The 23,806-nt window shown below is 40.1% G+C and overlaps 1 protein-coding gene across 1 annotated transcript in view; it reads right to left on the reverse strand.

Moving 5' to 3' along the window:
- LOC109424809 (cubilin) overlaps positions 1-17,861 on the reverse strand; it is a 183,105-nt gene extending 165,244 nt beyond the window's left edge. Inside the window, exon 1 of the mRNA XM_062847345.1 lies at positions 17,678-17,861. The gene's annotated coding sequence lies outside the window, so the exon portion shown is untranslated. The remainder of the gene's footprint in view (positions 1-17,677) is intronic.
- Positions 17,862-23,806: the final 5,945 nt, after the last annotated feature.

Genomic DNA, 23,806 nt, shown 5'->3' on the forward strand with positions numbered 1-23,806 from the left:
GAGATTTTTAGCCCTAGGCTAGTTCATCTCGGGACCCACGCTTTACTTCCCTTCCGAAGGAAGAACTCACATTTTGCGAGTTTGTCGGGAGTGGGATTCGATCCCAGGTCCTCGGCGTGATAGTCAAGTGTTCTAACCATCACACCAGGTCCGCTCCACCACCTGGAATCCCCTTAAATCCCCTGAGACCATTCGAACGCTCCTGAGATCGTATGGCACCCCTTGAAACACCCTGAAACGCTCCTGAGACATTCTAAAATGTACCTGAGACACTTGAAAACCCCCTGATGTCCCACGAAACTTCCCTTAAACTCCCTGAAACATCGCCTGAACGTCCATAAGTTCCCAGGAATCCCCTAAAACGCATATGAGACTCCCTGGAAGCCACTGAGACTCCTTGAAACACCACGGAGATCTCCTGAAATGCCCATGCCTTCTCCAGAAACCCTCTGAAATGCTCCTGAGTTCACCTGGTACCTTCTGAAATGCTCCTCAGATTCCCGGGAATCCTTGGAACCCCATGAAAGCTCGTAAAATCTCCTGAGATGCTCTGAAGCTCCTATGAGATCTCCTGGAGCCACCTGTATCCCTTTGAAATGCCCCTAAATCCTCCTCAGACCTCCTGTACCGAAACTGAGAACCCCTTTATGCACCTGAGGTCCTTTGGAACTCCCTGAGCCCTCCAAAGCGCTATCTAATCGAGCCAAGCATGCCCGACAAAACTGGCATCATATTGCAATACCGTACATGATTTGGTGTTCCTCAGTGGAGCCACCTTGGGCTGTTTTTGTTCCCGTTTGTACACTTAAGATAAGAATTTCTGGCAAGGTTCACATTCCGAAGATCTGAGGCTTTACTACCAAATTAAACATATGCAAAAGCGACTTTCTTGTTAAAAAACAAAAACAGTTAGGGAGCACCCATTAAATACGTCATACCAAAATAGGCAATTTTCGACCCCCGTCCCTCCTTTGCTACTTAATCGAATTATACAAAACCTGCCTAAATTCTCAATAGTTTCTTTTGGCACTTTAACGGGCTTTCAGCTGCAACATGAAACAACGATCAAGGACTTAGTAGATCAGCACTAGAAAGCACCAGAAAAGACTATGTATGGTGATCCAAAAGTTTCATCGCAGCTGGGAATTTTGTTCCAAATATTGCCATAAATCAAGGACGTCTACTGCTCAAGAAACACCATCAAATGTGTCATATATTTATGCCGTTAACGTCCAGGGTCTCACTTTCCAAATCTTCAAATATATTTATTATAAATTGTCAAGTTCCAGTAAAATAAACATGTCTCTTATTTTTTTTCTTTCGATCCCACTTTGGCTTGATCTAATTCAAACCTTTTTATACAATAGCACCATATAGCCGAGGCGGTAAACGCACGGGTATTCAGCATGACCATGCTGAGGGTGACGGGTTCGATTCCCGGTCAGTCCAGGATCTTTTCGTAAAGGAAATTTCCTTGACTTCCTTGGGCATAGAGTATCTTCGTGCCTGCCACACGATATACACATGCAAAATGGTCATTGGCAGAGGAAGCTCTCAGTTAAAAACTGTGGAAGTGCTCTTTGAACACTAAGCTGAGAAGCAGGCTTTGTCCCAGTGAGGACGTTACGCCAACAAGAGAGAGAGACAATAGCACCATGCTGAGAGTGCATGGGTTTCATTTCTGGTTGCACTAAAGGTATCCCGGAAAGAATCCTTGATCGATTCCCTCAATAAATCTCATCAATGATGAAATCCCGGGAGATGTTAATGAAGGAATATTCTTGAAGTAATCCCTAATTAAAATTCAGAGTAATCCATAAAAAAAAAACAAAATATAAAAAGATGATGGCTGTTTTATAGAGTTATGGGTTCTGAAACCATGCAAAATGGGTACATTTGGTAAACGGAAAATGTCAAGAGTTTGAATGTCTTCTTCGTAACCACTAGGCTAACTGAAGACCCCAATGCAGAGCATATGTCTGATGACTTTAAGGATTGTTGGCTGTATATGACAAAGATATACATTGGCTGGATCAATTCTTGGAGAAATTTTGCGTTCAAGTTCCTGAAAAAACTAAAACATCAGATCTATTACATTTGGGAGATGTGCTGCGGAGACATCCCAGGGGAATTTCAGGGGGCTAAATGGGGGTTTGAGTATGTTTTAAAAGGATTTAAACTTTTTCAATGGCATTTCAAGGGGTTTCAGAGAAACCTTCTGGAACACCCCTAAAGAACCTCTGAAATGCCTCTGAGATCCTCTTAAATTTCTCCTGAAACTCCTTGAAACTCCTCTGGAACTGCCATGAGAATCCCTGAAAACTCTAGAAATTCCCCTTAAAGTCCCTGAGATTTCTTGTAGTCTTGTAGTCTCAGGAAACCCTTTGGAACATCCCTGAAACGCACGAAACATCATATGAGACCCCCTGAAACTTCCCTGAATCTTTCCTGAAACCTGGAAACCACCTCTCTTCATAACATGAGATCCCCTAAAACACGCTGGAACATCGTAAATTCCCCTGAACCCCTCGTAACGCCTCTAACATCTTCTGAGAGCTCCTGCAATGTCCTTGAAACCCCTCAAAATGTACCTGAGACCCTTTGGAAACCCATGAGCTTTAGAAAAGGAATCCTCCTGAAAACCCTGAGTTTCCCTGAAATGTCCCTCAAACTCGAGACAATCCTCTGAGATCCTCTAAATACCCTTGAGGCCCTTTGGAATCTTTTGAGATCCTTTAAAACGCCTTTGAGATCTCCCTGAAATCTCTGGAACCCTCTTTTTTCTAATAGAATGAAGAAATCTGCAGGTAAGATACCCAAGTTTTGGGTTTTTGGGTTATGTGGGGGTCAACTCACTAAAACCTCAATCTCTATCTTTCTTACCTTCGTGAGTACACTCTATTGGTTAGCGTACCACCAGCTATCGCCTTAAGATGTCCTCTCTCTCTCCTGGGAGATTGAATCCTGGCTGGTACTATTGACCAATCCAAATGCCTGTGTGGTAGTTATTTGTGTTCAAATTGCCTGTGTTAAGAATTTGTAAGATCTTTGTAAAACAACTTTTGTTCTCCCATATATGGATAGGCTCTGAAAATCTCGTTAATAAAGATAATAATAACAATAATAATAATAATGGATAGGTTTGCAGTAGGTTTCGTGAGATACAATTTGGAGAACTCAATAGACTAGCCGTTGGACTCAAGCTCCCGAATGGGGAGATAGGGCCAATTCAACTTGCTGTTGGTCGGCCCGTCATTTTCTCTGTAGTTTAAGCACGACTCGGGAGACCGTGGAAGAAACGGAATCCCACTACACATCCTTTCCACAATGTTGTCCAGAGTCATATTTCTACCGTATATAGGCCTCTGGAACTATCTGGAATTCCCTGAATTCCTCCGAGACCATTAAAACCCCTGAGACCTTATGGAACACCCTGAAACCCTACCCTCTGAAACTTTTCCAACTTCTCCTGAGGCCTCCTGAGTTGCCCTTGCGATAGCCTAAAATGCACCTGAGACCCTTTGAAACCCCCTGATGCATTCCAAAGCGTCCCTCAGACTCCTTAAATCGTCCTGAGGACCCGTGGAACCCCTCTGGAAAACCCTGAGTTCCCCTGAAAAGCCCCGAAACCCCCCTAAGTAAAATTGTTGACAGTTTTCGATGTCGATAAGCTACGTAGACACATTTTTGCCCTTTTCAGAACCAACCCCCTCCCTCTCCGCTCGTAGACTTTTGTCCATACAAAATGTTGAAGGTTTTATGTACCGTAGACTTAAGGCGAAACTGGAAGCATTTTCTCATTTTTTCGGTTTTTGATTTTTAATTAAATAACGAAGCAATATTTTCAAAATCGGTTTTCGTGCACATGTAGAGTATGGATCAAGATATCTTCTGAATTTTTTTGAGATGGAAAATGTTTTCCATTTTTGCAAAAACCATTTTTTTTGTGAAATTTTGTTCAAAAATGGTTTCTGCAAAAACGAAAAACATTTTCCACTGCAAAAAAAAAAGACATAAGATACCTTGATCCATACTCTACATGTGCACGAAAACCGATTTTGAAAATATTGCTTCGTTATTTTATAAAAAAAAAACAAAAACCAAAAAGTGAGGAAATGGATCCAGTTTCGCCTTAAGCCAGGACAACTCCCCCCTCCTCTAGGGATACGTAGTCAATGGACAGTGGTCCAGAAATCCTGGAATCCCAGAGTTTTGTGCTCCAGCGTGACCCCAGATGTGAAAGTGAGCCAAACCTATGAGTAAAAGGGTTCTGGATCATTTGGCCGAATGCCGTTTGGCCGAATGACGTTCGGCTGAAAACGTAATGATGAACTCTAGTGATTACACCACTTTTTTTCTACTTCTGCATGACTCTAAAGAATAGTCTATGATTTATTTTAAGGACACATCTCTGATAATATATTTGTAAAACTATATAGAATACCTTTTGATTCATAAAATTTTCGTTAAAAAAATAAAAAAAAACTACTTTGAGTGAATTTTTGGATTGTCCTCACCTCTGAAATCTTTCAAGTAACATTATTAGTTTTTTGATGGTCTATTTGCGAAAACATGAACCTGCTTTAAGAGAAAACTATTCCACCAGAACTTTGAGACAACCATCAAAGTATGCCTGCTAACTAAGTTGATGACTTTTATGGAAGTTTTCAAAGCTATATAAAGAGCAACAATAAATTCGCAATAAAGGCAGCATTAGCAAGTTAATTTTCGCTGGAGCAACTTTGACACCCGCTATTTATCACAATCTTTCGGGATTTCTGTTTCCATCGATTACACAAGTTTACAAAATAAAACGAAAGTCGTGAACTTCTGTCAACGACCAAAGTTTTTGAAGCGCAATTAGCGCTGATTTCGAAACCGTGCTTCAAAAATTTTTAAGTAGAACAGTTTTTGAGATTTAGCTCAATATCAAGTTTTACATTTTTTTAAAATATGGAATTTACTAAAATTCAAATATCTTACGTTTTGTTCAACCAATTTTAAATCTTTTTCCATAAATTAAAAGCTGAATACAATACTTTTCGATCATCTGAATACAGGTTTTGCGTCAGATTGATGACATTCAAGATATTGGCGAGTTTTAGGGACAATCTCTCTAAATTTTAGCGAAATTTCCAAAAATATGTGAAGAAATGTATTTTTTTCAATAAGAAAAAAACAATTTAAAAATTCTTTCTCGACGTTTATTTGACATACCATATGTGGGCGAGTTGCAGTAAAAAATTCAGCTCAATCGGAGCATTGAATACTGAGAATGAGATGTGTGAAGTGAGCGACTTTGCTTAAAAATAGAACAAAAATCGATTTCAAATCATCACCCTTGTATGGAAAGTCGAAAATTTTTCCGCTCTACTGTAATTTTTTTCCTTCGCGTTTTCGAACTCAGGGCATGATTCTACACCAAAAATGATCATCAGCTTACCGAGTTCAAAAATGCTGTAAACTAGTGTTATTACTAGAAAATATCCGTCAATTTGTGAGACTCTGTGGTAATTTTTGCATCAGTATACAAAAAACAGTTAACCTTCAAAAAGGTATAGCTGTAACAAATTATCACACGTTCAAAACTATCAATGGTGTGTATCTTTTTTTTTTTTAGTTTGCGATGGGAAACAATGTTCACAATTGCAATAGGGGTCATTCCGCAAAAAAAAAACATGTTTACTAGCTGAGTTCTCTGGCTTTGGCATTATCTAAGCGAGCGAAGAATGCCCGTTAAAATTGGCGATCATATCTCAATACCGTACACGGTTTGGTGTTCCTCAGAGGAGCCACCATGGGCTGTTTTTATTCCTATTGTACATCAGTTATGTGAATTTCTGGCAAAGTTCACATGCATAAGATCTGGAGTTTTACTACCGAAATAAAATTTTTCAAAAGCGTTTGTCTTGAAAAAAAAAACTTTTGCTTTTGCTAAAAGTTGCAGTATTTATCGAATAATGCAAAGCGTGCCTTAATGCTCAATAATTTCTTTTGGCGGTTTGACAGGCTTTCAGCTCCACCATTGAAATTACGATCAAGGAGATCGACATTGAAATGATCATCAAATCATCCCGACTAGAAAAATATATCAAGTTTATAACACATTGTGTTATGATGATATTTAATTTTTCTATAACTTATTTTGTTATAAACTAGATGCAGGATGATGTTTGAATAACTAAAACTGTAACAAAAAGTACACCGGTCTAATCAAAATAATAACCTATTTTGTTATAATCAGAACAAAATTATAAACCAATATGATATGAATTTTAGCTTCAAGAAAACTAGTTTCTATCATATTTTGATTCAATTTGTAAAATGATGTTCTGAATGTCAAAGTATCAGAACTAAATTATTTCTGAATAAGTTATTGAACAACAATTATAACATAGTATGATAGAATGGAGTTATAATATTTTAAAACACCAATGATGTTAAACATGATTATATCACATTGAGTTATACATATCATGGTTTGTTATAATTATGTTATATTTTTGTTAGAATCTTCTAGTCGGGATGCTATGCAGGTTATGGTTATTCCAAAGCTTCATCGCAGCTGGGAATTCTGTTACACATTGGCAACAATCAAGGACGACTACTGCTGAAGAGATTTGTTATTCTCGATTGTACGTCCTATACTGGAATGTTTTAGTCAGTTCAGTGGTTCCCATTCTACGGTTAAAGGATACGCACATTTCTCAAGTACCGAAAGTGAGACCGTATAGGTACAAATCAATGAGGGATACAGATGGCAATAATAAAAAAAAATTAAAAAAAAAACACTGTCGGGTTACGCCACTGCTTGCAACTGAAAAATCTATCTAGTTTGAAAATGTGTCTTATTTTTTTTCTTACGCTCCCAGTATTGTTTAATCCAATTCAAACTTTGAATACAGAAGCGCCATAATGAGAGTGTATTGGTTCAATTTCTGGTTGGACTAGGATCTATCCATAAAGGAGATTCCATAAATGATGTTGAATTTTTTTTATCAATTTTTGAAAATCTTCACTCCCTTAAAATATTTTGTAAAACATGGCTTAAGAATCCCCATTCACCCATCGCCCTACCCTCCCCACGTGGGAAAATCCTCGTAAGAATCCTGGGAAAATTATCTGGTCTCAGGATAAATCCCGGGAGAAATCCTAAGAGTAATATCGGAAAAAATCTAGGGTGTAATCTCTCAAAAATTTTCGGGAGAACCCCGGAAAAATATCTGAAGGAATTCCGGAATAATTACCCCATGGAATCCATGGGGCCCATATAGCCGAGGCGGTAAACGCACGGGTATTCAGCATGACCATGCTGAGGGTGACGGGTTCGATTCCCGGTCGGTCCAGGATCTTTTCGTAAAGGAAATTTCCTTGACTTCCTTGGGCATAGAGTATCTTCGTGCCTGCCACACGATATACGCATGCAAAATGGTCATTGGCAGAGGAAGCTCTCAGTTAAAAACCTTGGAAGTGCTCATAGAACACTAAGCTGAGAAGCAGGCTTTGTCCCAGTGAGGACGTTACGCCAAGAAGAGGAGAGAGGAGGACCCCATGGAATCCCTGAAGGAATTCCTGAAAAAAAAAACAGGAGGAGTCTCAGCCCACGAAACATATTTTAGTCAAATAGACAAGAATATGACCATCATAAAACCATAATAAAACGTACCAGGTTTTATGACAGCTCTAAAACCTCTAAAATACTAAATGGTCATCAAAATGTTGCTTGGTAGGAGTAACCCATGAAAGATAGTCAAGAAGGGTGCTGGAGGGAATCATGGAGAAATCTCTGAAAGAATTTTGGAAGGGATCCCTGGAAGAATCCCTGATGAATTCTAGGAAGGAATCCAGAGAGGAAACGAAATAGGTTTCTTAGAAAAATCATAGAAATATTATCCGAAAAAATCTCTGGATCTGGAGAAATCCCAAGAAGGATTCCGGGAAGAATCAATAAATAAATCTCTGAAAGAATCCAGGAAAAAATAAAAAAGAATCTTGAAATGCACCCTGTGAGGAAACCTGAAAGAATTCCTCCTGCAAAAATGATGTGTAAATCCGAAAAAAATGATGTGTAAATCCGAAAAAGAAAGAAATTTATAAAAGATTCTCCGAATAAATACGAACTACGAAATTCCGGGAGAGATCTCTAAATGAATCCCTGATGAATGCTGTTGAAGTACTACTAAGAAAAATGCTGAAGGAAACCCCAAAGGTATATTTTAATGAATTCAGCGAGAAATCTCTAAAGAACTCCCGGAAAGAATTCTTGAAAAATCTATGAAGAAATCCCGGGAGGTATCAATGAAGGAACGCTGACAGAAATTGCTGAAAAAAAAGTTTTTGAGTAATTCCAAAACAAATATAAAAAAAAAATCTTCTCGATATCCTGGAGGAATCTTCAAAGTTTCATGGAAGAGATCTCTGAAAGAATTCTGCAGGAATTTCTGAAGGAACCTAAAGAGGAACTTATGTTGGAATCCAGGAATTAACTCCTAAAGGAATGTCGGCAAAACCCTGCAATAATCCTGGAAGAATCACTGCTAAAGTCTCAGGTTTTATTCGGAATGCCGGAAAACATCCTCGAAATATTCCCTAAAGATATCTTTGAGTCAATCTTAAAAAAAATCTCAGTTGCTGTGAACATTCTGGAAGAATCGCGAAAGAATCCTGGAAGAGATCTTGAGAGGAATTCTTGAGGAAACCCCAAATGAATCCCAAAAGAAACTAATGTAGAAATCTTATTAGAATTCCCTAAAGAAATCCCGAGAAAATCCAGGAACAATCCTCTAAGAACCCCGAGAGAAATCCTTAAAAGAATGCAGGTAGGAGCCCTTGATGGAATGCAGGAAAAAATATCCATAACAGAATCTCGGGAAAAAAATGTGAAAAAGAAAATAACAGGATAAATCTCTGTAGAAAACCCGGGAAGAATCCCAGATGGAATCTCTAAAGATCTGAAAAAAAATTGGAGAAATTTACAAAGGAATTCTTTAATTAATCCATAGCGAAATTCCTGAAAGAATATCAGAAGGAGTCTTAGAAGAAACCCGATGGGATTCCGGGAGTAATCAATGAAGCAATCCCGGGAAAAATCCTTGAAAGATTTCCTGAGTGATCTTCGCTGGAATCCCTAAAGGAAACCCAGAAAAATCAATGTGAATCTTGAAGTTTGAAGACACAGAATGTTGATAAATTGGCAAACTAAGAGTTGAAATAGTAAAAAAAAAACGCATCCCGGTGACATTCGAACCCATGACTCCGTATTCGCTGGATTAGCGCTTTAACCAACTAAGCCATAGAACAGTTTATAATTCTGCAGAATAGAAAGCTAAACTACAAACCCACAACACGCTCGTTGAGAGGTTGGTCGCTAAGCCGAAAGAAAGATGGGATTGTGAAAATAGGAGTGCTCATGGAGTCAGTTTGACTTTCTATTCCGCAGAGTTATTACTTGTTCTGTGGCTTAGTTAGCTAAAGCACTGGTCTAGCGAATACGGATTCATGGGTTCGAATCCCACCAAAACGTGTTTTTTTTTTTCAATTTTCATCACTCAATTTGCTAATTAATCAATAGTCTGTGTTTTTCAATTTACATGTTTTTTCGTGACGCACTGAATGGATGTCCCCTACGAGCCACAACTCCAAATAAAGCATATTTCAAAAAAAAACTTCAAGCGCTTTTTTAACTTATCGAATTATTGGGCATAGTGTAGCATAGAGCGGCAGGCAGATCCGGAAAAAAGAAGATGATGAGAAACTAGAAATGAGAAATGAGAAACGAATATGAATCGAAATACAAGAAGTTGAAAACAAGACAATAGAATAAATCAACTTAAAACGGAAAGGCATCAGTGATGGGAAATTAAAAACAATAAATGAGAAACACTAAAGAGAAAAGAAATCGAAGAACATGAATAAGAAACGAGTAGCGTAGAATGAAGAATGAGAGAGAAAAAAAGAGTAATGAGCAATACAAAACAAGACATGAGGATCGATAATAAAGAAACAAGATAAAAAAAGAAACTAGAAATGAAAAAAAGGATAGGAAAACAGATGGAAAACAATAAATTATAAATGAGAAGCGAGAAATATGAAATAAGAGGCGAGATATAAACAAACAGAAGCGAGAAAGGAGAAACAAATTATAAGGAATGAGTAACGTGGAACTAGAAGCAAACCTTCAGTTGTATTGTTCCAAGTGCATCCTTGCCGAAATTTCTTTAAAAATCTTATGCAAACGTATATTGATATATTTCCGGTAGGATTCATGAGAGAATTTGTGAAGATTTTCTAGTAAAAGCCTTGAAACTATCACTGAATCAAACCCTCGAGGTGTCCTTAAAATAATTTCTAAAGGGAATCCCTGGAAAAATTCTTGAAGAATTATTTTCGGAAATTTTCGTTGATTGATTTCAGTCAACTATCAAATGGTAGAATTCTTGAAAAAATCATGGAATTCACCTGAAGCAAATCTTGGACGAACAGCTGGGAATATATTAAAAAAAAATCTGGAAGAATTTTAAAAGCAATTCCGAAAGGAATTCGTAGTGTATTTTCTAGAGAATTTTCGGGTGGAAATCCTGGGAGAGTCCCGAAAGAATCTTCTCTGGATGTATTTCTGGAAAATTTAGTTGAGAAATATGTGAAAGCGCTTCTAGCATGTATGTACAGGGGATGGCCAAAATGTTTGGGATAGGCAACTTTTTTTTTCTCTCACAAAAATGTTCAACATGGTGTAACTTTTCATAGAGTGCATCGAATATATTAGTAAATCGAATATCAGTAAACCGAATTGAATGAAATTTTGAGCGATTATCAACAATATAATAATGCTTGAAAATTCATCGGAACATAGATACTTTTTAAACGTTGAAAAAAGTTATGATGGTTTGACATTTTTACCCATTTAGAGGAAAATGCGTCAAATTTACTATACTGCACAAAAATTACTAAATGTGTTCTTCCTTTAATACAAATAGGCTCTAATATATCTTTTTATAGATATCTTATGAACAGAAGTAGAAAATCTTTGGATATCAAAAATAAAATTTTATGACATTGATGTAAAATAAAATGCATTTTTTCGAAAAAGATCCAAAAAGAGTCGATTCATCATAACTTTTTTCAACGTTTAAAAAGTACTAATGTTTTAAATGATTTTCAAGCATCAATATATTGGCGATAAACGGTAAAAGTTTCATTCAATTCAGTTCACTGGTCTCCGAGATATGACAGCTCAAAAATTGATAGTCAAAAAAATAATGTGTTTTAAAAGAACGGTTATAACTTCGTAAAAAATTAACCAATCGAGCTCAAATTTGTACCAATGGTGCACATATAATAGGTTGACAAACAGTCAAAATTTGAGAATATTTGATGCACTCTATGAAAAGTTACAGCATGTTGAACTTTTTTGTGAGAGAAAAAAAGTTGCCTATCCCAAACATTTTGGCCATCCCCTGTATTTATATGTTTAAAGTAAGTCACAGTGACTGTTAAAGAATAGAAGGATATGTACCTGAAAGAATTGCAGGACGAATTCCTTTGGAAACTCCTTCGCGAGAGTTGCAGGGGTACTCTTAAGGGAACTCATATATGGATTCCTGAATAAACCTGTGGATGAACTCCTTAGATTCCCAAACTTTCTGGTGCGTGACCCCTTTTGGCCAGCAGAAGTACTTTCCGCGACCTACTTCAGAAATTCTCTCATTTGTTGTCTGTTACAGTAAAATATTCGACTGTCCTACGCAACCCTCTGGATGAAGGCCGGCGATCCCTCTGGGGGATCGCAACCCACAGTTTCGGAAACCATACCTCAAAGATTTCTCGGAGATAACTGTGAAAGAATTGATGGATGACTTTTTTGGAGAATTTTATGACTTCTGTATCCCTCCAAAATAATCTTGAAGTATTCCAATACAAATCGCTGGAGGAGTTCCTCTTTCATTTCTTCAAGTAATTCAAAAAATCTTCAGGCAATTCTGGAAAAAATCTTGAGTGAATCCTTGGAGAACGATGATGAACGGATTTCTGAAATTTCTGACCGAGCCTCTGAGTATGTTTTTCAAAAAATCCAGAGAGAAATTTATGGAGGAATCCAGTGAACAACTCCTGGAGCAACCCCTAAAGGAAATTCTGGAGGAATACCTAGAAGAATTCCTGCATGTATTCCAGGAGTAGACCTTGTAGGAATCCCTGGAGAAATTTCTGAATGTATTCCTAGAGGAATCGCTTGAGTAAACATGGGAGGCAGGAGAAAATTCTTAAAAAATCGTTTGAAGAATACCGGGAGGAATTTCTAGACAAACTTCTGGAGGAATTCTTGGAGGAATTTTTGGGTGAATTCCTGGAAGAATTTTTAGAGGAATTCGTGGAAAAATCCCTGAAGCAATTCCTAGATGAATCTCTGGAGAAAATCCTGGAGGAACGTCAGGACAAATTCCTGGCGGAATCCTTGCAGAAATTCCTGGAAGATTTTCCGGAAGTATACCTGGAGGAAATCCTGAAAAAATCACTGAAGGAATTCTTAGAGAAATCCCTGAAGGAATGCCTGGAGGAAACCCTAGAATTACTGGAGGAATACTAGGAGAAATTCCCGGAGGACTTCCTGTAGAATTTCTTGTATGAATTCCGGGGACAAAATCTGGGAAAAATCCTGAAGGATTCCCTGGATGAATTCCTGGATGATTCCATAGAGAAATTAAGAAAGGAATCCATGAAGACATTTTTGAAGAAACCTTTTGAGAAATTCCGGGAGGAATCCTTAGAGAAATTACTGGAGAAATTCTTCGAAGAATAAAGAGACAATTCTTGAAAAAAATCCCTGGAGGTATTACTGGAGTAATCGCTGGAGAAGTCACTGTAATAATTTCTCGAGGAGAAATGCCTGGAGGAACTTCTAGATAAATTCCTGACGGAATTTCAGGAGAAATTCCTGGAGAAATCCCTAGCGGAATTCTTGAAGGACTTCTGAGGAACTATTCCTGGAAGAATACCTAGGGGCTGTCCATAAACTACGTAGACTCTGAGGGGGGGGACGGGGGGGTCTGGCCGAAGTCTACGGTCTTTACAAATTTCGAAAATTTTGTATGGACGAAAGTCTACGAGGGGGGAGGGGGGGGGTCTGAGTTTGCCAAAATTGAGTCTACGTAGTTTATGGACAGCGCCCTAGAGGAGTCCCTGAATGAAATTCTGGAGTAACCTCCAGAGAAGGTGTCAGGCAACCCGTGCTGAGGGATGAATGGTTGAGGGGGTTTAAAATATGCTCGATCTTTAACGGAGCCCGTAGCGTGGGTAGGTCGCCTTTTTGGGTTGCGTTGCGGTGAAAGATCTACCAAACCGAACCCTAGTCCTAACTGCTTCCAACTAGTGGAACAGCATAACTTAGTAATCAAAGGAAAACACTTTGGTCCTTATTACATTTTACACCTTGTTGAAAGTGATAGGTCTCGGTTTTAGGTGTGGCCGAGATAGACCTTGAAACAGGGACAAATGGACTAGTATTCCTAATCTTTTATTCGGTGTTCACTTGTTTGAAACAGTATGGACTAGGCATCCGATGCATGGTCAATATCGGTATCATTTCTTGAATTTATCGTTAGGGGATTCGATTTTGACTGAAAAAGGAGCGAATCCTCTCTTGCAATCAAGTTGAAAATGAATACTGTAATAAAACCGAATACTTCATAACTTCTCAATGGTGATAAAGTAGTACGACATGCACTATACAAATGACACGGGATATACCACAATAGATCAAATATTGGTCGCAGTGGTTTATGTTCCAAACAGAGAAAAAAAAACCTCCACAAAAATTCAGTGAGGAATCCCTCGAGAAATTTCTGAGAAATTTCTTGTGAAATTCCTAGAAGGATTCCCAGAGGAATTTCTGGAGGAATTCCAGGAGGAATGCTTGGGGGAATATTTGAATGAATTACTTGAGGAATCACCGGAGGTATTCCTGGAAGAATCTCTGGAAGAGTCAATTCCTGAAGGAGAAATTCCTGAAAGAATTTTCAGAGGAATTCCTGAAAAAATCCTGGAGAAATCATTGAAGAAATTCTTAAAAAAAAAATCTGAAGGAATCCCTTGAGGAATTCCTGGAAAAATTATTGGGGTAATTCGTGGAGGAGTTCCCGGGAAATGCCTGGATGAAAGCCTGGAGCAATATCCTGGATAAATTCCGGGAGCAATTGCTGGGTGAATTTCTGAAGGAATCCCTGGTGGAATTCCTCTGAGGTTCCTGAACAATATCTTGAAGGAATTCCTAGGGGAATCTCAGTGGGAATTCATTCAGGAATCTCTGGAGGAATTCTTGGAATAAAGTGTATAGATACACTTACTACACATGGAGGAGGGTTTCCTGGAGAAATTTCTGAAGTAATATCTGATGAATTTTCTGAATCAATTCCTGGAAGAATTTCAGCTGGAATTCATAAAGGTATTCCTGGAGAAGCCTCTGAATGAAATCCTGGAGGAATGCATGGAGGAATCCCTACAGAAATCTCTGAAAAAACTCCTGGAGAAATGCCAGGAGGTATTGCTCAAAGAATTTCTGGAGGAATTCCTAGAGCAATCCCTAGAGGATTCTTTAGAGGAACTCCTGAAGGAATGCCTGGAGTTACCCCTAAAGGGGGTAGTGAAGAAATTTCTGGAGGATTTTCTTAAAGAATAACTGGACAACTTTTAGGTAGATTCCCTGGAGGAATTCCTGGAGGAATCCCTAAAAGAATTTCTGAAGGAACTCCTGGAGGAATCACTGATGGAATCTCTAGAGGAATTCCTATGGAAATCCTTGAGAAATCTGCAGAGGAACTCCTGGAGGAATCCCTGCATAAATTCCATGAGGAATGTCTGGAGGAATCCCCGGAGGAATTTCTGGATGATTTTCTTGGATGGTTCTTCATACTGGAAACCTATTTTGGATTGGCTTTCTCAGTTACTAAGTCAAGACAAGTATTTCATACTGTTTCGACGTTGCGGCCTTTTGGTAGTGGCCTTCTTCAGGGATTGTCTACCGTCATGAATAATTTCTCCCATGGGCAAGGGAGGAGAGATGACTTTGGTGGGATATAGCATTAGGTTGAAGCCAGATAGGAAGGTGCGATCTTCGGCAAAGTTGTTCAGGACTACGAGTACTTCCAGGCCATGAAGAGCATTCTTCCGAATTTCATTACCATATGGCACTAGTGTAAATAGTGAATTCCGGTATGACTTTAGGACGACGGTATGACGGAAGGTACGATCTTCGGGGTGCTCTTCATGACCTACAAGTACTCGTAGTCCTAAAAATCTTTGCCGAAGATCGCACCTTCCTATCTGGCTTCAATCTCGTGCTATATCCCTCCAAAGTCGTACCGGAAGTAGCTATGTACACTAGTTCCACGTGGTGAAATTCGGAACTACGAAATCCATCACCAGGAAGTGATTGTTGGTCTGAACAACTTTGCCGAAGACAGAATGTTGCTATCTTGTCGAGGTTCCGAGAGAACTCGCTACAAAGACATGGTACTCATAACCAATCTGGGAACAAAACGGAACCGGAAGAAGTTAAAAATGTGGAACCAATGTTTTCGCCAGGTTCTCACCGGAAGCTGCATGAAATTTCAATCAGCTTTCACTACACCAATCTAGGATAGTGTAGGATTTCGTTAACGCAAAAAGATTGAAATTTGGTTCACTAACTTCTGAAATATGGATGGACTTTTTCTGGGTTCCGGCGTCCAGAAACGGCAACAAGCTGAATATGCTTATATGTCCAGTTTCAAAGCTAGAAGAAAAATAAATGTTTAAAAACTGAATAATTTACATACTTTGACTATGCTTACGAAATTTTTGCCTGGTTTGTTTTCCGTTGACAAGAGAAAAATGTGTTTAGCAATGGTTGCTATGGATGAAATAAGTCGTTGCGTTAACTGGGGCACAGATGCTGTCAAACAGTTTTATAGCATCCGCCATTATGGCGAGCGTGGAAAGCTGGATACTACTGTGAATCGTATATCTGTGCCATTTGCATTGGAAATCCAGTAAAGATGGGACTGATATGTGATTCACGGCTGTATATCACATACAAACTCGTGATATTTGTTGATGCTCGCGTACATTTGGGATGGCATTTATGGATACACACAACTCTGTGACACGCCTGGGAAAATTTCTATTGGGTTTGTAACTATGAGAGATACGGAAATAGACTATTCTGGAAAATTGTTAGTTTGATCCTTGTCCAGCTATAGACAGACTTCAACACTGCACCCCTATGAAATTGAAATTTAAAAGTTATGCATAGACGTCACAACTAATTCGAGCGAAAAAAAAACCTCGTTCAATTAAATTGTAGTTTGAAGTTGAACAAGTGGCATGATGCAAACATGGTTCGCTTCGAAAACCTAATATCTACCTAAAGCAGCTTGCGAGACCATTGTACGATGATTCCTGGACGGACAGCAACTTAATCACAGAAAATAAAGTTGAAACTCAACATGATGGTTTTAGCCAAATTGAGCTATCAAACAATCCGCAAAACATATCAAACTTCGTGCACGTGAGCTACCCTTACTGAAATGGCACAATTTCCCCACAAATTGTTTCTCTTGAGACTCATTTAACAGTACAAATGAACAACGTTGGATGATAGCGTATCCGTAACCCGTAGCATGGCACAAGTGCCATGCTTCTCCATTATTTCCCATTCTCTGCGGTGATGATCCGTTTAATTCGATGCGGTGGTTGCTGGTGGGATGTTTACCCGTATCCCGTATCCGTGTATGTCCTCGTAATCTCTCATGTAAATGTCTTTCGACCCATCCACCCACATGGTAATACATCGTATCCGGCCGGTTCAGCTTAATTTGCACTGAGAATGGGCTCTCGCTTCTGTATGCCATTATCTGATCAGACCGCTCAAATCGAGTTTGTCTCTTCGCAGAATTCATATCCACTTCAAAGATCGAACTGCCGGATAGACGTGCATTTTCAGCTTACTCTAAATAGTTCAATTGTGAGCTGCTGCATCAACAACAACGGTGCGTGCTACAACCGACTCGCATTCAATTAGCAGTAATTTCCACGATACGAAATCCACAACCGCAAACCGACCGGAGCCCGGGTTTTGCCACCGGAAACCCCCGCTCTCTCTCTCTCTCTCTCTCTCCGTGTGTCTGTTCAGATTGGGGAAAATTCCGACAAAATCGACAGACCGCAACACAATCTCACTGAAGCTTCGACGACCGGCGTTAGTTGGCCGGAAAGTGATACCGCACCTAACCGTCAATTCACTGACCAAGCTGCTGGTGCGTTCATGGGACGTAAAGTGCATCGCAGCAACCATTATCCCAGAGCTAGACACATTCCATGGCACGCTGCGACGACGACGACGACGACTAGCGAAAAACGATAAACCCTTCTTTGCATTCGTTCCACCGGGGAGTCGCCGCGACGTCGTCATCACCCGCCACGCCACCCATGGGGTGATATGTTGAATGTTTAAAAAATGTAAATCACGATCTTAGCCGGAGCGTAATCCAAAGCATCTTCTTCCACCCGCGGCAAATTACAGAACGGTTTTCACAGCGCGCCGCTAGCCGGCATTAGTCAGTCAGCAGCAGTGGAAAGAGGCACCACTCAGCGAGACATCCCGGCTCCGGCGATGGCGCTGGATCGGTTTTGGTCCATTACGAACCTCTCCGGTCCTAAAATGCGTGTGCACTGCAGCAATTGTATCCTTTCGATGCTCGGAAAATCACAGAATCACAACACCGAATCGCGCGCGCCAAAAACTTGGCAAAGTTCCGTCTGACCACTTCAGATTAGAGTCTAAAGAGCAACCGATCGCGCCAACCGTCGACCAAAGACTGAACGCGTTGCGAGTCCTGCCGAGTTGATATTGAACGCAGTCAGCAGCGTGGGAAACCACTGACTCCAGTAAGGATATTCTAAACTGACAGCACGGTCGTCCTAGGATGCTGTGACTCTCGGTAGAGCGCGCGCGCTCGCGCTCTCCCGAAAAACATCTGATAGTAGTACCCACCTAATGATGGGGTGGTATGAATGCGGAGCGAGCAAGGATCGAAGTAGGCTCTAAAAAGGAATCGAATTCCAACGTTTGTAGTGTGCCGTACGTGGTGTTGCAGCCTCCCGGTTTGTACATATGGGGTGACAGTGTTTGACTATCTCTTTTTGAATGCTCTTCCCGCTGTTCACACACTGTTCAGTTAGTGGTGTCATCAAATCGATAGTAAGGCGGTTGATATATACCCCAGTAGTATTCTTTTATGAGCTGTTTAGCGGTGTGATTATTATTATCTGATAATGATTGAATGCCCCAATGACCAGCAATCAATTAAAAAGGTTATTAGAGTGGTTTTCAAATGATGCTTCACACAACTAATACTTGCTCAGTTTTCATTACACCGGTACCTCAATTTAGATAATGAATCGGGACTGCCTAAATAGATTTTTTACCAAAATGGATTTCAAGGTTGCAAAGAAGTTTGAGAAGAGCAATTGGCTCGCAGATAGAAAGGAGAGGAGGGTGAAGGCTTTCTGAGGTGAAGAGGAGAGGGTCGGAAGGATTTCAAGACAGTTAAAGAGAGGGGAAGGGAGAACACCGGTGTTCCAGGATGTTTTGGAGGGCTTTTAGGGAGCTTCGAAGGTAATCAAGCTGGTTTCTTAGAGGTTTCAAGGCGTTTCAGGGCGTTTCAGGAGATTTCAGAGTAATTTAAGCCTTTGGAGCCAGAGGGGTCATATATGACCCCAACATAGGAACGGCTGTATAAATTCACTAAATCAATAAAACAGAATACTGTCTTCGGCAAAGTTGTTGCAAATTAAGTCATCTATTAAGGAAAAATGGGAAAATTTGTATTTGAGACTTTATTGATAACCTAGAACATCCTGAACACCATGGAACAAAGTAATTGATGTACCAGTTGTTCCAAAAGCTGAATTTAGATATGGGTTACGTTCATATGTATTCAGTTAACCTTCGTCAAGAATATCAAAAGGTGTTTTATATTCTGGGATGTTCTAGGTGTTCCAAACTGTCCTAGAGAGAAGGCCTTCAAATCTACAAGAACAGTTTTATGTGTTTTCGTCATAAATAGTGCATAGCATTGCATTATCTGCTGGTATCCGTGAAGCTCTTGACACCTTCAATGTAATTTATAGACACTATAGGGATATTCCAGGTCAGCCAAATTGAAATTACATTGGAGTTCAGAACTTCAGGTCTACACTCGTAACAACAGCCATATATGTTATACAGAGTAACGTTGCATAATCAACCACGGTTACCGTAGCAATCTGAAGTCTACTTGTTTGTTGTAATTTACAACTTACAACTTGTAAACCTTTGGGACATTCAGGGTCGTCCAAACTGTTCTATAATAAAGTCCTTCAAATCTACAAGAATAACTTTATGTGTTTTTGCCATAAATAATAGCATTGCATAATCTTCTGCGATCCGTGAAGCTCTTGGAAACTCAAAAGTCATTTAGAGACATTATAGGGATATTCCAGGTTAGCCAAACAACCTTGGGATTCAGAACTTCAGATCTACACTCGTAACAACAGCCATATCTGTTGTAACTGAGTAACGTTGCATAATCAACCGCTATGACGACCAACCTGAAGTCTACTACATATTATCATGAACCTTTGGGGCATTGTGGGTTGTCCAAACTGTCCTGAAGTTTGGCTCTTGACAGTAATATTAGTAATTCGCAAAATGAACTAAAACATTAGATATCCAACTGTAATCTGCAATTCTCCTTGCATTTTATGAGTCATTCCAAGATAGTTTTGAGATATTCCAGATCAACAACACTGCAATTGAATAATGCTACATAATGAATCATATTTACTTATATTCTTCAAAGACTAGATGCACTGTTCTGTACATTTTCTTGTTCATATTTTTATGAAACTCATTTTTCTTTAAATCTGCATTCGTATAGTCATTATTTGTGTTAAAAAATGTAACATTTACTGTAGGGTTTTACGACTGGAAATTTGATGGAAAGGAGGATGGCTTTCTCAGTCTTCGAATCACGAACGATTTTTATCTACATTCCCGACGTTTCGGCCTTGGCATTTGGCCTTTTTCGAGGATCGTAGTGTCTACCGTCTATCGTTTTTGGGATATTCCTTATGTAAATACCCCAAAAACGATAGATGGTAGACACTGCGGCGACCCTTGAAAAAGGCCAAATCCCTAAGCCGAAACGTCGGGAATGTAGATGAAAATCGTTCTTGATTCGAAGACTGAGAATGCCATCCCCCTTTCTATAAAAAGTAACGTTACCGGAATCGCACAAATATCCTATGTGGAGGAGAACGAGCCGATGTTCTGATACATTACCTAGTCTAACCTGCCCAGATACGTAAACTTCTGTGAAACTCAGAGCCCTCCCAAAATAACTTTGAGGTATTTCATGGTTACTATACTTCCCAAACTAAGAACTTCCGGCTAAGGTAAAGATATAACGAAGTCACATCCCGAGCACATATCTGAAGGCAAATATGGGACGCGACGACGATAAGGACTACAGCCACGAACCTAGTGTTGGAGTGAAGAATTGCTGATTCTGTTTTATTATAATTGTTATCTACGCTTAATAAATGAAATAGATACAGTCATTTCGATTGGTAATGTTCTGTAGCTCAAAACAGCAAAAAAAACATATTATAACGGCTGTAGACTCCATGTAATATATTGCAGGACAGTGTGTACGATTCCGAATATCCCTAAGCTATATCACAGTCTCTGATTGTATTATGTGAGCTCCAGTAGGTATAATGGATTAAACAATATAACTCAATATAGTTAAAACAGAAACTTTAAATGCTATAGATGTTAACTATTTTACATCATAATTATTTGGATGACCCCAGTTGATCTGATTATGTCCATTGAACATTCAGAAGATTTACTGGACATAAAAGATTACGGTTTGGATGACCAAGGTTATCCCGACTGATGTGATACTGTCTTTTGAAATTTGAAATTTGAGATTTACTGGACATGATAGAATACAAATCGAAGCTTTGTATAATGAACGAAGTTACTATTACACCCGTAGACTTAAGCATCTAAACTCAAAAATAGTTTGGATGACCTAGGATATCCCAACTGATCTGGTCTATTGAACTTGCAGAAGACTTACTGGACATGATAAATTACACATTGTATTTAGCTTTGTATAATGAAAGAAGTTACCGTTACACTCGTAGACTTTAGGATCTAAACTCAAGAACAGTTTGGATGATTTGGGATATCCCGACTAATCCGATACTGTCTATTAACCTTTCAGAAGACTTACTGGATATGATAGATTACAAATGGTAGTTTTGTATACTGCAAATAGTTTCCGTTACATCCGTAGACTTTGGGATCTATACTCAAAAATAGTTTGGATGACCTAGGATATCCCAACAGATCTGATACTGTCCATTGAGCTTTCAGAAGATTTATTGGACATGATAGATTAAAAATGGTAGCTTTGTATAATGAAAAAAGTTTCCGTTACACCCGTAGACTTTGGGATCTATACTCAAGAAAAGTTTGGATGACCTAGGATATCCCAACAGATCTGATACTGTCTATTGAATTTCCAGAAGAAAGTTTGGATCAAATCCGGCTTCAAAGGGGAATGGCGGGGTTTGGCAGCGTTTACAGGTGTTTCAGGAGGTTTCAGAGGGCTTTTTGGGGACTTCATAGGCTTAACTGAACTTCGCGGAGCTTTCTTGGGGGTTTCAGAGGCATTTCAAAACGTTTCAATGCGGTCCAAGGCGATTCGATGCGTTTAAGGATATTTCAGAAGGTTGAGGGAGTTTTGGGGGATCCAAATGTTTTCCGATGGATTTCACGGGGTTATCATGGGGATTTCAAAGCGTTTAAATGCATTTTGAGACAATTCAGGAGGTTTCAGAGGGATTTTAGGGGCCTTCACAGGCCCTCAGGTAAGTTTACTATAGATTTCAGGACATTTCAGGAGGTTTCAGAAAGTGGGATCATTCAAATATGACGTCCAACGTTTAGGGGGGGAGGGGGTTTGAGGAAGTGTGACACTCCATGTTTTAGATACACGAAAAAGCGTGACAGAGAGGGGAGGGGAGGGGGGATTTGAAAATCCTGAGAAATTATGGACGTCATATTTGAATCGCCTTTTTTTAGTGGCTTCAGGAGGCTCTCAGGTGAGTTCACGGAGCTTTCATGGGAGTTTTAGAGGCGTTTTGAAGCGTTCCAAGGTATTTCGATACGTTTCAGAGCGTTTCAGATGGTTTCAGGGGGCTTCAGAGGTTCTCCGGTGAATTTCGCGGAAGTTTCATAGGGGCTTCACAAGCATTTCAAGGCTTTTCAAGGCGTTACAAGGCGTTTAATGAGGCTTCAGGAGCGTATTAGCGGGCTTCAGAAGTACTCCGTTGAATTTCACGGGGGTTTCATGGAGATTTCAAGGAGTTATAATGCAAAACGGTGAGTCGATAAGGAGAGCGTCCAACATAGCTCTGGTCCTCACAAGTTCCTACCTCATGCTTCCACGGGTCAAACGATGACAAAGACCGCCAGCTAAGAGTTGTGTGCTTAGCTGGTAGTGCAGCCTGGGCACTGTTGTCCTTCTGACTTCAGCTAGATTGAGGAGGTACGATCCGAGCGTCTGTTCACCAAGGAGGTGCGGCTCAAACAGCGTCTGTTCTGGCATCCAGCGGCTGAGTATGAAATGCTGTATTGCGTCAGCTATACCTAAGAAGGCAGCCCCTTCAACGCAATGTAGGCAGCGCGGCCCCGGTAAGGTAGCCTGCTGAAAACCTTCAAACACCCAGAAAAGCAATAGTAGAGCAAACGGATTGATTCAACGGCAACAGACCCGGCAACGAATAAAGGACAACGATTGGAAAGTCGGATCTTGGAACGTGAGAACTTTGAATGAACCCGCACGTGTTGGGCTCCTGGCTCGTGAACTGCAGAATGTCGGCGTTAATGTGGCTGCTATCCAGGAGATACGCTGGCCCAAAACTGGAGAACGCGAATTCCGAGCGGTGGATCCCATCGCCAACACTTCATTCAAGTACCACATCTACTACAGCGGCGGCGATAAGGCAGAACGCGGAGTTGGCTTTATAGTGATCGGGAAGCAGATGAAGCGAGTTATTCGGTGGAAGCCGATAAGCGACCGAATCTGTGTGTTGAGGATGAAGGGCAAGTTCTTCAACTACAGCCTGATCAGCATCTATGCGCCAACGAACGACAAACCCGATGACATGAAGGATGAGTTCTATGAGAGCCTTGATAAGGCCTACGGAGAGTGCCCAAAACAAGATGTCAAAATAGTCATCGGAGATGCAAATGCGCAGATCGGCAGAGAAAGTTTCTTTCGGCCTGTCATTGGAACGGAAAGCCTTCATTCTGTTACCAACGATAATGGTCTGCGCCTTGTGACATTCGCTGCTGCTAGAGGGATGGCAATCAGCAGTACCTACTTCGCACGTAAGAATATCCGAAAACACACCTGGCGACACCCGAGTGGTGACACTTGCTCCCAGATAGACCACGTGCTGGTCGACGGGCGACATTTCTCGGACGTCATAGATGTGAGGTCCTACAGAGGCCCGAACATCGACTCGGATCATTATCTTGTAGCCGCTAAAATTCGGGCGCGATTATCCAGCGTCCCGAGTTCAAGAAACAACAGGACGATGCGTTTCAATATCCAGCGCTTGTCAGCCGAAGGAGTTGCTGCACAGTACCATCAGAAGCTAGACGAGAGGATAGGAGAGACCAACGGATCTGGAGATGTCAACAACTTATGGG

This window comes from Aedes albopictus, chromosome 1 (assembly GCF_035046485.1).
Source record: "Aedes albopictus strain Foshan chromosome 1, AalbF5, whole genome shotgun sequence".
Lineage (NCBI taxonomy): Eukaryota > Metazoa > Arthropoda > Insecta > Diptera > Culicidae > Aedes > Aedes albopictus.